The 17311-nt window shown below is 42.0% G+C and overlaps 1 protein-coding gene, 1 long non-coding RNA gene and 1 other non-coding gene across 4 annotated transcripts in view; 2 read left to right on the forward strand and 1 right to left on the reverse strand.

Annotated features, from left to right (window-relative positions):
• The first annotated feature begins 174 nt into the window (after positions 1 to 174).
• Positions 175 to 17311, forward strand: part of TMC1 (transmembrane channel like 1) — a 319210-nt gene continuing 302073 nt past the window's right edge. The window contains exon 1 of one of the 2 annotated variants that reach the window (XM_055091901.2): positions 175 to 3801. The gene's annotated coding sequence lies outside the window, so the exon portion shown is untranslated. The remainder of the gene's footprint in view (positions 3802 to 17311) is intronic. The other variant, XM_055091900.2, reaches the window with a different exon arrangement.
• On the reverse strand, positions 5036 to 11611 carry LOC134728540 (uncharacterized). The gene is made up of 3 exons (XR_010109051.1): positions 9468 to 11611; positions 7164 to 7270; positions 5036 to 5713 (listed from the first exon to the last, which is right to left on the reverse strand). It is a non-coding gene; the product is annotated as an uncharacterized LOC134728540 (long non-coding RNA).
• Positions 9137 to 9240, forward strand: LOC112440919 (small nucleolar RNA U13). The gene has a single exon (XR_003028907.1). It is a non-coding gene; the product is annotated as a small nucleolar RNA U13 (small nucleolar RNA).

A 17311-nucleotide genomic window follows, 5' to 3' on the forward strand; every position in this document is an offset into this window, starting at 1 on the left:
TGCAAGTCACTTTTATTGAGAACACTTAGAAAAAAAGAAGTAAGGAGAATGGTGGCCCAGCTTGGTGCCTAAGGGCTCTGGCTCGGGTGTCAAAAGTGGGTTCCAATCCTCCCCTGATCACTCATTAATTGTGCAACCTTGGGCAAGGTACTAAACTTCTACAAACCTCTATTTCCTCATACATAAAATGAGGATGGTGCTAATAACTAGCTCATAAGGTAGTTTTAACATAGGCCAGGTGCAGTGGCTCACGCCTGTAATCCCAGCACTTTGGGAGGCCGAGGCGCGGGGATCACAAGGTCAGATGTTTGAGACCACCCTGACCAACATGGTGAAACCCCATCTCTACAAAAAATACAAAAATTAGCCAGGTGTGGTGGTGTGCCCCTGTAATCCCAGCTACTCAGGAGGCAGAGGCAGGAGAATCGCTTGAACCCTGGAGGTGGAGGTTGCAGTGAGCTGAGATCACGCCACTGCACTCCAAGCTGGGTGGCAGAGCGAGACTCTGTCTCAAAATAAATAAATAAATAAATAAATAAATAAATAAATAAATAAATGGAATAATGCTTACAAAACCTAGCACATGGTTATCACCAGATAGATGTCATGATTGGTATATAAATATGAATAAATGAGGAGGTTTTTCCAGTAAAACATTGGAGGAGGTAAAGACAGCTGAGAAAGCAACTACTGCCTTGGTACTACATTCTTTTCTTTATTAGAATGAGAACTCAGATGTGCTTCGGATGTCCTTTAGCCAGAATAACTTCTGGAAAGAGCCCAAGATATATTAACATGTCTACTACAGAAAAGATTTGAACAATAGCCCCTCAGTTGTGCAAAGTAGGCCAGCATTCCAGAGAGCCTTCCAGACATTCGCTTTTAAATTTCTGTGTCCCTAAAACTATGGTGTAAACTGAAATGACAGGACTTACAGCTCTAGGTTATAAAAATCAGAAAGGACCAGACACATTTAAACAATGCCTCAGCATGCAAGCCATTTGTGATAAAGCAAATTAATTTCTAATTTTCCTATTGTAACTTAGGGGAAGTGGTCTTTTGAAAAATTCATATTAAGCAGGGGATGAAAACAGGAAATGGATTTTGCAGTCTTCAGTCTTAATTTAAGATGCCAAATAGCACTGACAATTGCATGTGCTGCCTTTGTTTTAGTGATGGTAAAAATAAAAAACAGGTTGGGCGCGGTGGCTCATGCCTGTAATCCCAGCACTTTGGGAGGCTGAGGTGGGTGGCTCACTTGAGGTCAAGAGTTCAAGACCAGTCTGGCTAACATGGTGAAACCCCATCTCTACTAAAAATACAAAAATTAGCTGGGCGGTAGTGGCGTGTACTTGTAATCCCAGCTACTCGTGAGACTGAGGCAGGAGAATCGCTTGAATCCAGGAGGCGGAGGTTGCGGTGAGCTGAGATCACATCACTGCACTCCAATCTGGGTGACAGAGTGAGACCCTGTCCCCCAAAAAATAAAAAATGAAATTAAAATTAAAAAATAAAAAAACAGCTGGGAGTCCGAGGCAGGCAGATCACGTGAGGTCAGGAGTTGAAGACCAGCCTGGTCAACATGGTGAAACCCCGTCTCTACAAAAATACAAAAATTAGCTGGGCATGATGGCAGGTGTCTGTAATCCCAGCTACTCAGGAGGCTGGGGCAGGAGAATCACTTGAACCTGGGAGGCGAAGGCTGCAGTGACCCACGACAGCGCTACTGCATTCTGGCCTGGGTGACAGAGTGAGACTCTGCCTCAAAAAATAAAAATAAAATAAAAAATAAAAATAAAAAACAAATGAAAACCAACCAAACAACAACAACAAAAGCCAAAAATAAAAATGCCTGTGAGAGATTTCTTAGAGTCACTCATTATTAGTTCATGCTCCCAGTAGAGATATTTCTTCAATCAAGTCCCGGTTTCCTCCTCTTTTATTGCATTCTTTCGTGAAGAAAGCTTAAAGAAATGAATTCTTGTCCTTGGAAATGAGGGAGGACTATACTATGCTTTCTCTAGAAGGCACTACTGTGTGTTTGAGCACGTTTTTCAAATAATTAGTAGGTGTGAGTGGTTCTGCCAATAGACATACCACATTTATTTTCAGTGATCACTTGAAAAACACACCTATAAGCTTATAATTGCTGACATTAACAAACAACAGGTATGAAGATGCTGCTCACAAAAAGTGCATGTAGTTCCATGTGTTTTATTTAGTCTGTTTGAAATGAAGTTTAGCAAATCTATAGCACACAGCATGAAACACGTCAGTCATTTTGAATTTAACATTGTGCATAATGTATTCATAAGAATTATATTCATTTATTTATTAGCATTTATCTTCATATCAAAGGTTAAAAGTTTCAAGATGCACAAAAATGGTTAACTTTCTGTGAGAAGTCTGAGAAATCACTGAAGACATGAAAATGACAGGCTGGAGGAAGAAGTAAAGAACCTAGAAGGCCAAAATGGAATTCTAAGATAACATGAATATAGAACATAGAAAAGAGAAAGGATTGATTGAAAAAAGGAAAGGGGGAAAAAAAAGGAATTATTAAATGGAAACATTAGATTCAAGTAAACCCAAAACAATCATCAAAGTAGATGTTAACAGCATTTTGAGTACATGTTGTGAGTATGAGAAGTGCAATTCTAAATGTTAGGCCCTTATGTTTTAACATATCAGCAAATACAATATTTTGTTTCTAATTTAACAAATTTTTAAGAATGTTATGTTAGTTGTGACATATTTCCAATAAATAATTATGTTTCCCAAGGACACTGGGTACAATAAAGTGGGTCTGACAATTAACTTACCTTTGAAACCTGAGCCCTTCATTAGTTACAGGAATAGACTGGAACATGATTTTTCCTCTCCTGCTTGGAGAACCCACAAGTTGTGTTTTCGTTATGAATATTGGAAATTCTTTCTTTTAGACAAATGAAGGGTGTGCATTTCTTCGGCCAGGAGTTACCAGGCTGATAATCCTGATGCAGTGGTTCTCAAAGTCTCCTCAGAAGGCCCGCAGTAGCACCAGCAGCACCAAAGGACTTGTTGGAAACACCAGTTTTCTAGGCCGGGCACAGTGGCTCATGCCTGTAATCCCAGCACTTTCGGAGGCCGAACTCCTGAGGTCAGGAGTTTTGAGACCAGCCTGGCCAACATGGCAAAACCCCGCCTCTACTAAAAATACAAAAATCAGCCGGGTGTAGTGGCGGGCACCTGAAATCACAGTTACTTGGGAGGCTGAGGCAGGAGAATCGCTTGAACCTGGGAGGCAGAAGTTGCAGTGAGACAAGATCACACCATTGCACTCCAGCCTGGGCGACAAGAGCAAAAACTCTGATTAGAAAAAAAAAAAAAAAAACAGGCGCCGTGGCTCACGCCTATAACCCCAGCACTTCAGGAGGTTGAGGTAGGCGGATCACCTGAGGTCAGGAGTTCAAGATCAGCCTGGCCAATAGAGTGAAACCCCGCCTCTACAAAAACATGATGGCGCGCGACTGTTTCCCATCTACTCAGAGGCTGAGGCGGGAGAATCGCTTGAACCCGGAAGGCGGAGGTTGCAGTGAGCTGAAATCACGCCATTGCGCTCCAGCCTGGGTGACAGAGCAAGACTCCGTCACAAAAAAAAAGAAAAAAGAAACACCAGTTTTCTGATTCCACCGAAGACCTACTGCCTCAGAAACTATGAGGGCAGAACCCAGCAATCTGTGCTTTCTTTCACAAGCCCTCCAGGAGTTGCTGAAATTTAAGAATCATTGCCCCAAAAAGTGGCCCTCATAATGATGCCAGGTAAGGAAAGACAACATTATTACCTATGTGTGGTGTGTTAACATTCTTTATGAAACATGTGTGAAGACCTAAATCGAAGACTTTCTCCATGAGATATTCCCTAATCACATTAGTGAAATAAAACTATATTTCCTCTACTTTTCTACTGCTACAGAAATCTCCCCCAGTTAGGATAGTCCCAGTTTCCTATTTATCTTTGTTTTTCTTGCAGTGCACAGCATGTCACCCAGTAATTGATAAGTTTTTTTTGTTTTTTTTTTCTTTGAGACGGAGTCTTGCTCTGTCTCCCAGGCTGGAGTGCAGTGGCGCATCTCGGCTCCCCAAGTAGCTGGGACTACAGGCGCCCGCCATCACGCCCGGCTAATTTTTTGTATTTTTAGTAGAGACGGGGTTTCACCGTGTTAGCCAGGATGGTCTCGATTTCCTGACCTCGTGATCCGCCCGCCTCAGCCTCCCAAAGTGCTGGGATTACAGGCGTGAGCCACCGCACCTGGCCTAATTGATATGTTCAAATGTTAAAATTAAATGCAGTGATTTCCTAAAATAAACAAATGTGGGACAATTTATTGCACTCTGTTCAAATTCCCATTTTGAAGTGGAATTCAAACAAACATGACAGTAAAGGGGGACAGTGAGCACAGGGACAAGAGAAAAGGAGAAAGGGAAGAAATACAGAGAACTAGATAGGAAGTGTCAAAGACTGATGGGTGTAAGCCACCTTTACCTCTGGATATTGGTTTTCCTTTGAATTGTGGTATGTGGTCATATTGCTTATTAGTTATAACATACAGCTGTCAGAAGAGTTTTTCAATTAAAATTTCAAATGTAATATTAAAACTGTTGGGATTCCTTCCTACTGGGCACTGGACACTGTCTGTGGAGCTGCTGGAACAGGGCTGAATAGGGTCATATTTTAAAGGAACTCAGCCTAGTGCAGTTTCTCAACCTTAGCACTATTGGCCTTTGGGGCCTGATAATCCTTTTTTGTGAGGGGCTGTCCTGTGCACTGTAGGATGTTTAGCAGCATCCTTGGCTTCTACTCAGTAGATGCCAGTGTCAACCCCCTTCCCCAGAAGTGACAATTAAAAATGTCTCCAGACTTTTCCAAATGTCCCCTGAGGAGCAAAATTGTCTCCAGTTGAAAACCACTGGGTTAGTGGGAGAAACAGATAAGATAGAAGTTCTCCATACACCATGATAATGCCATGATGCCATAGGGCTGGCAGGAGTGAAGGGAAGAGCAGCTCACAAAGACTCGGGGGGATGCAGGGAGGAGGAAAAATTAGGAAATGAAGTGGGCTGAGTTGCAGTTAGCCTGTGGGGAAAATGAAGGAGAAGGGATAAGGAAGAAGAGGAGGAAGGAGGGAGGAAGAGTGAGGAGTAATAGGGAATTATAGTTGACCTTGAACAACTTGGGGGTTAGGGATGCCGACCCTTGCATAGTCAAAAATCTGAGCTTAACTTTTGACTACCCTCACACTTTCCTAACAGCCTACTGTTGACCAGATGCTTTACCAATAACATAAACAGTTTATTAACACATATTTTGTATGTTTTATATATTATACACTGTATTCTTACAATAAAGTAAGCTACAGAAAAGAAAATGCTATTAAGAAAATTGTAAGGAAGAAAAACTATATTTACTGTTCATTAAGGGGAAGTAGATCATCATAAAGCTCTTCATCCTTGTCATCTTCAAGTTGAATAGGCTGAAGGAGGAGGGGGAGAGAGAGAAGAGACTGGCCTTGCTGTCTTAGGGGTGGCAGGGATGGTAGAGGTGCAGGAGGTGGAAGGGGAAGCAGGAAAGGCAGGCACACTCGGGGTAGCTTTCGTTGAAAGAAATCTTCATATGAGTGGACCCATGCAGTTCAAACCTGACTTGTTCAGAGTCAACTGTACTTGTTCCAGGCTAAGAACAGAGAATAAAAAAAAAAATGTATAGAGGCCTGAAACAGCATATTATATTAAAAGAACTCAAAGCCGGTAAATGCTTTGCTACTGAAGCATAAAGTGAGAAAGGGGTATCATGGGCTCTGAAATTGCAGCCACAAGTCTACAGAACACATTTTTCATAGCCCAAGGTCAGTCTTCTATTACCCTTTGCAGTGAGGTTATCATCATCCATTTTCACTCGTCAGTGCTGGGGAGCCCATTAAATACTTGCCACTATACTTGGTCCCAACAGTTAATAGACTGTAGCATCTTTTATTTCTTCACCTAGCCTGAAATCAGTTGAGCTTTTGCAGAATCTTAGATATGTCGTTTTTTTCTTCAGGTTTAGAATGGGGCACTTAAAAAGATGCATAGTACTTGAAAATAGAGAAAGAAAATAGCATGTAGCAATTTGTGCCTTTATTCTGCCCAAACGTCTCAAAAAGGAAAAAAATAATTTTAAGGGTAAATATTGTCATCAATTTATCCGAGCTCTTTTGACTTCCTTTGAGCCTGAAAAAACAGGATCAGTGTCTTTTTAATATTTACCATAGTGCCTGATATGTAGAAGGTGTTTGACCAATGTTTATTAGATAAATGTTCACTTTTATTACTAGTAATATTAACCACATTTTAATAGAGACTAATAATACATGATAAACTTCTCAAGGATGCGATCTCATTTGATCACTGTAACAACCCAATGAGGTAAGCGAGGAATAGTTGTTAACTCTAATACATGTTGTATCTTATCCTTGACCCAGTATTACCCCAGTCATGCCTTCCTCTCCCTGCAATGAAGGAAAACCGATAAACACAAAATGTTGTATCCCATATAAGCATTCATTCTTATGGTAGATAAGTAAATGGAAAAGATAGGTATGCATTCTCAATTTTTTTAAGTCCTAGAATTATAAAACAGTAAAGAAGTGAGAAGGGAGAGAAATCTTAAGGGACCAACCTCTTGATTTTACAGGTGAGAAAACTGAGGCCACATAGCCATTTAGTGCAGAGCCAGGATTATAAACCAGATGTTTGGAATCCTATGTGGTGGTGGACACGAGGATATACTAATTAGCGTCCTTACCGGAAAATTCCACATATCTCTAAGGAGCAGATCACCACACACCTGCACACCCCAAGCCTGGATTGTGGAGGTTTTTCTTGTAGAGTTTGTCTTTGATAGAAAGATACGGTTCAGAAGAAGGCCGGCTTCAAGGACATAAGAAAGGGCATATTCAAAACAAATACATGTATGCCTATTCTTTTAAACCGGTACTTAACAATAGTATCCAGGTGTCCAAATATAATAGCTTATCTGTTTTATTTTTTCCAGGAAAGGAAACAAGGTCTTAGAGAGGTTACATTTTGCATAGGATTTTGTTAGCCAAGTCAGCATCTGTTTGCATCTTAAAAATGAGTCATACCTATTCCTTGTAAGTAGGACAGGAGGGCAGCTGGAATTTCCCAGCTCACTCCTTGTCACTGCTTCCTGCCTCTGCTGCTTTTTGTCCTCCACAGCATGCTTCATTGGCTAAAAAGTGAACCAGATACTACATTACCTCAGGGCAGTTGTAAGTACTGAGTCAGATGCCTTAGGCTTGTGTGATGGGAAGTTTAGGGCGAGACCAATGTCTTGCTTTAACAACAGTGTGAATAAGTTAATTTCTTTTGAGATTTTATTACTCAATATTCCACCCAGAAAGAAACACAGATGACACTCAGCCAATCAAAGGCCATCTGGGACTGACAAACGCAGAGCTTGTTGTAGATGACAAGGCTCAGTGGATGGATCATCACTGAAAGAAAGGGAAACAGTTTGAACTGTTGTATCTCTCTCCTTGCTCACATGAAAAACAAAAAAATCCTTGGCCGGTTGCGGTGGCTCACGCCTGTAATCCCAGCACTTCGGGAGGCCCAGGCGGGCAGATCACTTGAGGTCAGAAGTTCTGGACCAGCCTGGCCAACATGGCAAAACCCCGTCTCTTCTAAAAATACAAAAATTAGCCGGGCGTGGTGGCACACACCTGTAATCCCAGCTACTTGGGAGGCTGAGGCATGAGAATTGCTTGAACCTGGGAGGTGGACGTTGCAGTGAGCCAAGGTCGTGCCACTGCACTCCAGCCTGGATGACAGAGTGAGACTCTGTCTCAAAAAAAAAAAAAAAATTCCTTAACCACAGGCTAAGTAAGCATTATTGCACAGAGTGTCATTTGCTAATCTTGCTTGTGCCTGAACTTTGAAAGCACCAGCCCCTTGCTTTGGGGGCTGGGGGCGTGGGGTGTAAGTGTGTGTGTCCTCTAGAAAAGACAACACTGAGAACAGAAGGAGAGGATCTTGGAGATTTGTTAATTTCCTATTGCAGTTAGCCTTGTCTGGGGCTCTCACTTTAGCACTTAAAATAACATACTCCTTTGCACAGATGTTATTTTTTTCTCTTCATGTGTACAACTTGAATTATCCAATGGCCTTGCTTTGAGGATATTCATCCTATCTTATTGATCCTCTCACTGTGTAGGACAATGGAGAACACAGTAAAAAACCCTCAATGGATACTACTTACACTAAATTAACTCTATGAATTCAAAATTTTAAGATGCTACTTAATCATGTAAGCCTGGTTCTCCAAAACTTCATCTGCCATGGGAAAAATCAAAGCTTGTAAAATGATTAAACTTGTAAAGGAATTAAACTCTAGGATTCACTCATTTTATAATTGGTATTTTCACCCTAAGAGCTTTCTTTTTCCTCTCTGGTGTTTAAAAACAAAGTAAAACCAGACAAAACAAGATTAACTAAATTAAAACCCCTGTGACTTTAAAAAATGTAGCCAAGAATAATGTGCAAGTGTCTAGTTAGGCCAATAGATATCCTTAACATACGTGAGCTGGGAACACAAATGAGCATGAAGGGCAAGGAAGAGCACCACCCCCTGCTTCTTTTCCTGCTCCTGTTCTTGCAGAGGGTCAGGCTTGGAGACCACATATGGTCAGCTCAACACTCAAGTCCACCAAGCAGCCCATGAGGAACTCTTGCTTCCAGAGTTGTGCACACCATGCAGTGTGGTCCACCTGCAGCAGCACAGAACAGGGGCTGCCTGGGCCAGAGGTCCATTCAGGCCATGGAATTGGTCTCAATGCCATTTAGGCATGAATCCAGGGTCCTGGGTACCAGATGCATGGTCTAGGTAGGGGGTGTCATGTACTAGGTGAGCATGGGGTTCCGCTGGGCATGTTCCCTTGTCTTGTAGGATGTTAACTCTGAGGGGCGTGGCTGGAAGAAGGCTAGCCTTGAGCCCTCTAAAAGGCAGGGCTCAGGGCAAAGCTCCCAGTTGCTCAGGCCTGTGGGTAATACTGCTTAAAAATCCCCTTGAGAACTTCTTTAAAATGCAAATATCTCGATTCTTTTGTAGTTCAAAAGCATGATGATTGGGTGTTCACAGGCATGTGTAAGACGTGACACCCTCTGAACCTCCTTATGACCCGGTACATTACCTGTCTGACCTGAAAAAAAAATGCAAATTTCTGGATTCTACCCGCCTCCCCGCACTCGGACATTATGATGTAGCAGCTCTGTGGTAGGATCCAGGAATCTGCCTGGGTAATCACGGGTTGATATTCTGGTGTTTCCTGGTTTTGCTCTGCTGATTTGGGGGATGTTTACCAGCAGGAGAGCAGCCTCTTTCCTCTGCCCTCCTCCCTTGCTGCCCTCCCCAGACCCCAGTGACTCACGCTCCTCCTGCTCCTCCTGTTGCTGGCCTCTCTGTTGTGGTTGCCAGCGCTACTTTGCAGACGCTGCCTGCTCACTGCACGCCAACACAGATTCTGTTTCCCTGCTACCGCTGCTGCTGTTGTTTGTTCCGTCCCTGGTTTATTGTAGGAGAACTGATTGTTCTGTTGCCACTGCTACGAAGCTGCAAACACCAGGCTCACGGTGCAAGGGGAAGGGGCTTCTCCTCTGGGTGTTCTGCCTCTATCGCCTAGGCTCTCAGGCTTTGTTGCCAATGGCACTGCGAGACCCTAAACTATGGCCTTGTGATTCCCACATCTCCATTTAGTTCTTTCTTTTGTTCTCTAAGATCTGAGAAGGAGCCCATGTCTTTCAGTGTTCCTGTTTTCTTGCGATACTTCCCCCCTCCCCGACTCCAGAATTTAGGGCAACCTTCTGCTGTGGTCTGAATGTTTATTTCTCTCCACCCCGCCAAACTTATATGTTGAAATCTTAACCCCTAAGGTGGTGGTATTAGAAACTGAAGCCTCTGGGAGGTAATTAAGTTATAAGGACAAAGCCCTCATGAATGGGATTACTGTTCTTATAAAAAAAAGGCCCCAGAGAGCTAGCTAGCTCCTTCCACCATGTGAGGACACAACGTGAAGGTGCTGTCTATGAGGAAGGGTCCCTCACCAGACACCAATCATCTGGCACCTTGATCTTGAACTTCCTATCCTCCAGAACTGTAAACAAATAAATTTCTCTTGCTTATAAACCATAAGTTCATGTTTTTTTTTTTTTTTTTTTTTTTTTTGAGACGGAGTTTCGCTCTTGTTGCCCAGGCTGGAGTGCAATGGTGTGATCTCGGCTCACAACAAACTCCACCTCCCGGGTTCAAGCGATTCTCCTGCCTCAGCTTCCCAAGTAGCTGGGATTATAGGCATGCGCCACCATGCCTGGCGAATTTTGTATTTTTGGTAGAGACGGGGTTTCTCCATGTTGGTCAGGCTGGTCTCGAACTCCTGACCTCAGGTGATCCACCCGCCTCGGCCTCCCAAAGTGCTAGGGTTACAGATGTGAGCCACCGCACCTGGCCAAGTTCATGATTTTTGTAATTAGCATCCCAAATGGACTAAAACCCCCATCCTCCTGAAGGTTCTGAATCTGAGGACCCAAGACTTGGCTCTCAGCCTTAATATCCTGCTCCCACTATTTTCAGGGGGCCCAATATAAATTTCCTGAGTTTTTGAGGTGGTTGGGCTTGCAGACTGACCTTTAGTATGCCTTTTGTTACATTTACAAAATAGATTGCTTACAGGGTTAGACAAATACAGTTGACCCTCTGTATCCCTGCCTTCCATATCCATGGGTCAAAATTATTTGGAAAAAAAATGTGTCTGTATTGAACATGTATAGATTTTTTTTTGTATATTTCCTAAACTATATCGTATAATAACTACTTACAGAGCATTCATATTGTATTAGGCATTATAAGTAGTGTAGTTATGATTTAAAGTATGTGAGAGAATGTGCACAGGTTATATAGAAATACTACACCATTTTTTTTTTTTTTTATCAGGGACTGAAGCACCTTTTCAGCTATGACTTTGGTATCCGGCGGAGGGGGGGCGGTGTGGGGCGGTGGGTGGGTCCTGGAACCATTCCTCCATGAATACCAAGGGATAACTCTAATTGCTAAATCGTTTCCTATTTTTGTGAACTGGTAAAGGACTGTGTGAGAAAGGCCGAAAATTAAAGAATAATATGCTTATTCAAGCCCGGTGTGGTGGCGGGCACTTGTAGTCCTAGCTACTTGGAAGGCCGAGATGGGCCCAGGAGTTTGAGGCTATAGAGGGCTATGGTTGCACCTGTGAATAGTCACTGCACGCTAGCTCGGGCAACATAGCTAGACCCTGTCTCTAAAAAAGAAAAATTCTGCTGTAATAAACCTGCATGCATAAAATGATGTCTATGTGTCTATATAGTGTGTATATACATATGTGTATAGGAAATGTGTATATATGTGTGTGTGTTTGTGTGTGTGGATACTGTATTAGTTAAGACAAAAAACTCTGGCTTCATATGTTGTAAAATAATGTCTTGAGCTATCCATTCAAGTGTGCTTTCTTGTTTCTCTGTTTTTTTTTTTTCCTATTTCATTCAGTGGTTTTCACTGCCTTTGGGAAAAAGTGACACAGCAAAACACTTAGAAGAATCAAATGTTCATCCTTTGAGAATGTGGTCTGCACATAAGAGAGAACATTTAGAATCAAATTATGAGACTAAACCAGTTTCCCTCACCTGCAGCTAGATAAAAATTTCTAAGAGGAAGGAGAGAATCAGGAAAGATTGAAGACTTGACTCCCTGATAAGGGTTCTGCCCGAGTTCTGAGAATGGAGAATAAAGGACACCCTCCCCCTCTCTAATAGATTTTGTCAGCGAAGGTCAGAGAGGCCCACGAAATCAGGTCTGGGGAGCAAGGTAAAACCCAGAATTTCTACATGATCATGTTAAAGAGGGAATAAAGGAATATCATTATAGTGTATCTGGGCAGGTGGGCATGAGACAGCCTGATTGAGTTCCTGAAATCCCAGGTTGGTGTGGGAGCAGCAGAATATTTTAGGTGGCTGAGAGCTCCATAGTTTCTTTCTTTCTTTATTTATTTGAGATGGAGTCTCACTCTGTTTCTCAGGCTGGAGTGTAGTGACGCGATCTCTACTCACTGCAACCTGTCTCCCTGGTTCAAGTAATTATGTCTCAGCCTCCTGAGTAGCTGGGATTACAGATGTGTGCCACCACACCTGGCTAATTTTTTTATTTTTAGTAGAGATGGGATTTTATCATGTTGCCCAGGCTGGTCTCAAACTCCTGACCTCAAGTGATCCACCCGCCTCAGTCTCACAAAGTGCTGGGATTACAGGTGTGAGCCACCAGCAGTCCCAGCTACTCAGGAGGCTGAGGCAGAAGAATCGCTTGAACCCGGGAGGTGGAGGTTGCAGTGAACCGAGATTGTGCCACTGCGCTCCAGCCTGGTGACAGAGCAAGACTCCATCTTAAAAAAAAAAAACCTTCTCAAGATATTTTCTGTGCTTCTTGTTTTCTCTTTTGTATTTTTCATCTTTTTATCTTCGTGTTTCATTCTAGATAACTTTTAGTGACCTGTCTCCTAGTTCACTAATTCTCTTTTCAGCTATGTCTAGTATTATAATTTGTTTATTGAATTATTAAGTTTAGGTATCAAATTTTCAGCTTTAGGATATCTAATTTGCCACTTGTTTTCTGCCATGATTTTTTTTTTTTTTTTTGAGGTGGAGTCTTACTCTGTCACCCAGGCTGGAGTGCACTGGTGTGATCTCGACTCACTGCAAGATCTGCATTCCAAGTTCACATCATTCTCCTGCCTTAGCCTCTCAAGTAGCTGGGACTGCAGGCGCCTGCCACCATGCCCAGCTAATTATTATTATTATTATTTTGTATTTTCAGTAGAGACAGGGTTTCATCGTGTTAGCCAGGATGGTCTCCATCTCCTGACCCCGTGATCCACCCACTTTGGCCTTCCAAAGTGCTGGGATTACTGGCATGAGCCACCGCACCTGGCTTCTGCCGTAATTTTTAACCTTGACTTTTACCTACTTAAACATAGCAAACACAGTTGTTTATATATTTATCTAATAATTCCAGTATCAGGAGCCTCTGGAGTCTACTTTTGTCTACTTTCATTGTTTTTTGTTTTTTAAATTTACATTAACAGTGTCTAGTCTGTATTTATGCCTGGTTACTTTTGATTGTGTGCTAGACATTGTTTTTGGCAAATAATTTTTTAAACACAATATGTACAAATCATATGAAGCCTAGACTGGTGTTTTGTTCACCAAAAAAGATTTTAAATTACTTTAGTTACGTTCCTAGGGACACTATTAACTCAGGATGATGTTAATTGAAGTTTCAGATTTGATATTTTCCAGGTCAACTGGACCAACTGTCCCTGCTATATGATTTATTTCCTAAAGCAATATCAAGTTCAGCTCTGCACCTCTCTTATATACTATGGAGCTCTCAGTCACATAAAATATTCTGCTGCTCTCACACTGCCCTGTAATTCATAAGAGGAACAGTTTACTGTTAATCTGTATTATTCTTACATCTAGGGTGTAGCTCTTTGAGCTATACCAGTCCAAAGTGAAGAATAATTTACTGAAATCCTACTTTGTCTGGCTCTAGGCACTGATTTTTTTTACCCTCTTGGCCACCTATCAATTGGAAAATGCCCTCAATTCAAAAATGCTCCAAGTGCCAAGCTTTCGTATCTGAATTCCCATTTTTTCCTGTATCTGGCTGGCAATTCATTAGAATCCTGCTAGCCCTTTGATGCTTCTAAGATTTTCATCTTTTATTTTTAATTATTTATTTGAGATGGAGTCTTGCTCTGTTGCCCAGGCTGGAGTGCAGTGGTGTGATCTTGGCTCACTGCAACTTCCATCTCCTAGGGTTAAGTGATTCTCCTGCCTCAGCCTCCCAAGCAGCTGGGACTACAGGCATCCACCAGCATGCCCGGCTAATTTTGTATTTTCAGTAGAGATGGAATTTCACCATGTTGGCCAGGCTGATCTTGAACTCCTAACCTCAGGTTATCTGCCTGCCTTGGCCTTCCAAAGTGTTGGGTTTATAGGCATTAGCCACCATACCCAGCCTGAAGTTTTGATTAAAAATGCTTTACTGGGCTGGGCATGGCGGCTCACGCCTGTAATCCCAGCACTTTGGGGGGTTGAGGCGGGCAGATCACTTGAGGTCAGGAGTTCGAGACCAGCCTGACCAACATGGTGAAACCCCATCTCTACTAAAAATACAAAAATTAGCCAGGTATGGTGGTGCATGCCTGCAATCCCAGCTACTCAAGAGTCTGAGGCAGGAGAATCGCTTGAATCTGGGAGGCAGAGGTTGCAGTGAGCCGAGATCGTGCCACTGTACTCCAGCCTGGACAACAAGAGCGAGACTCCGTCTCAAAAAAAAAAAAAAAAAAAAAAACAAACTTTACCGGAATTAAAGCCCAGTCATCTTGAAGCCACGATCATGACGCTGTGGAAGAACCAGTGAGGTAGGATGAGACATATTCTCAGATGCTATGCTGATTTGGGGCTGTGATGATTTTGGACCGTAGACTATGATGAGGCTTCAAAAAGAGTGCAATAGTGTATTTTAATTTCTTTGGGTAGATTCAAATTAATCTTCAGAAAGACAAAATGCAAATGTAGTCTTGTTAGAGCTTGCTGATGAGACTAAATTTTCCAAGTGTTTGAGGAATGCCTAACAAGGGAAAGGCAAAGCAAACTATTTTTAATGACCTTATGGCTCTGAATTGCTAAAAGGGAGTCAGTCCACCAGGCTCAGGCTACTTGGAGTAGAGGATCCTGTTTCAGTGACAAACTGGCTCATCCCTTAATCTGCCATAAAATGATGGCTTAGCATACATGTAGGAGCTGGGGCTAAGGGAGAAGGAGGTGCTGTGTTTTGCAGAAGAAGCTACATTCCGTAGTAAGGCCTGACTCTTCCCTGGCCTTGGAGGGGAAATACTTGTGAGACAGTGGCCAGGATCAGCTGAAGTGCCCTCTCTTCTTGCTTTGCCTATGGGACACTGAGCCCCTTTTTGTGGAATATATTCATCCAGAGAACCCTCACACCTTATAATGCATAAAGTGATAAAGGCTTGGAGATCTGGAGAAACCCAAGGTGCGATCCCTGGCTCTAGAAGAAACTCTGGGCAGCCAGCATGATTTACTTTTCTCTGCTCCAAAGACTGGAGGATAAATTAAAGGAAAAGAGGGTATGACCCAGCAATCCACTGGTGCAAGTTGTTGCTTTAAGCAAAGACTACTGCTTCCCTTCCTGATTTTCCCCTGACCATACTCTCCCAGAGGTGTCTCCCAGCAACCACCAGAGTTGTGGTTAAGTACACCTAGCCAATCCAATAAATCTAAGAGAGATGCAGTCCACACAGCCTTGCATGACTTGTCATGTGAGTTACTGTTCTGGAGAGACAAACTCAGGCTGGAAACTTATTTGAGATAGCTTATGAAAACAAAGATAATTTATGATAAGGATACAGGCACTCTCATACAATCTAAGGTAGAAAAACAGCTAAACATCAGAACAAACTGGACCAAAGACTTAAACACTTCTGCTCCTTTGTGTAATTGGTTTCATGCGTTTCTCTCTCTCCCTTCCTCTCTCTCTTTTCTCTCTGTGGACTAGGTTTTTCTACTTTTCATATACAAATTTTAAAAATACAATTTCTGGCCAGGTGCAGTGACTCACGCTTGTAATCCCAGCACTTTGGGAGGCCGAGGCAGGTGGATCACTTGAGGCCAGGACTTTAAGACCAGCCTGGCCATCATGGTGAAACTCCATCTCTATTGCAAATACAAAAATTAGCCAGGTGTGATGGTGCACGCCTGTAATCTCAGCTACTTGGGAGGCTGAGGCAGGAGAATTGCTTAAACCTGGGAGGCAGAGGTTGCAGTGAGCTGAGATTGTGTCACTGCACTCCAGCCTGGGTAACAGACTGAGAATCTGTCTCGAAATAAATGAATAAATAAGTAAAATAAACAATAAAAATAAATAAATACAATTTTAAAAATTTCCCAACATTAAATGTCAGCAATTTGGAGAGGGACAGCTGTCTCTTGTTCTCTCTCTTCTCCAGTTCTCAATTCCTAGGTCTGATGCTTTCCCTGGCTCAACTGACTATGGTTGTGGGGTAGGGCCATGAAACAGAAATATCACATTAGGATCCAACCTTTAATTATGTAGATGGACAGCAGTTTACAGAAAAAGTGGTGGGGAGGTGGAGGGAGGTGCTGAACAGACATTCTAAAAGGGCTCCACCAAAGAAAGCTATTTGTTATATTTATGAACATTCTGGAAAATTCTTTCAATTGTGTTCATGAATAAATTATGATTGGTTAAAAGCTAACACACATGTAGATTATATAACTTCTAAAATTTGTATTTGGTATCTGAATCTATATATTATTTTGGCATGTATAGAAAAATCCCAGATATTTCAAAGGCTATCATTAGAAAAACGTTAATGAAAAGGTTAATGGAATTCTATATATTTAGTTCCTGTGAGAATGTCCAGTTTAACTTTCTTAATCAACTGATGAAGAAACAGAACTGAAATCACAAGATTATAAAGATATTTTAACGATGCATTTAGGTTTTCATTCTAAATGCTGAAAAAAGGTATCCCTGCAAATACTGGTTAAGAAATTAAGAAGTCCAAAACCCAATAATGTAGTTGGCAGCCTGTTATAAAGATTTAGAGTATTCAAAGATAAAGGCAAATAAAAAGATTACTTTTTATACCAGAGTAGAAACAGTTTATTTTCATGATCACTACTCTTACTTCAGATTTATCTATTATCTAAGTTGATGCTTGCAAAAAGTCCTGATTCTTACACAAAGGCAGTCGATTCATGGATCTCTTAGAGAGAGAGAAAAAAAAACTAGTTGGGTGTGTTACAGTTATATGAATCATGTAGGATGCTGCTTAACGCTACATTTATCATGGATGAAGGAATGTTTTCAGGGGAAACTATGAGTCTACCTAAAGTTACCCAGTTCACCTCTGTTCCAAGGGACTCATCTTTTCAGCATTTTGTTTAGCATGTTACAAAGTACCCCGATGTCTTCTAAACTATTAGGATTGCAGGAGGAAACTCTCCCAGAGCTGCTAGAAGTCATCCTTGAAAGTTTGGATTTCTCCCGAAAACTTGTATTTCTATCATTGTTTTAACTATCTTCTTGAATCCTCTTGATCCTGACCTACATGTCCTCTTCCCTTGATTGCATTTAAATTTAGCT

The sequence above is a fragment of the Pan paniscus genome, chromosome 11, assembly GCF_029289425.2.
Source record: "Pan paniscus chromosome 11, NHGRI_mPanPan1-v2.0_pri, whole genome shotgun sequence".
NCBI lineage: Eukaryota > Metazoa > Chordata > Mammalia > Primates > Hominidae > Pan > Pan paniscus.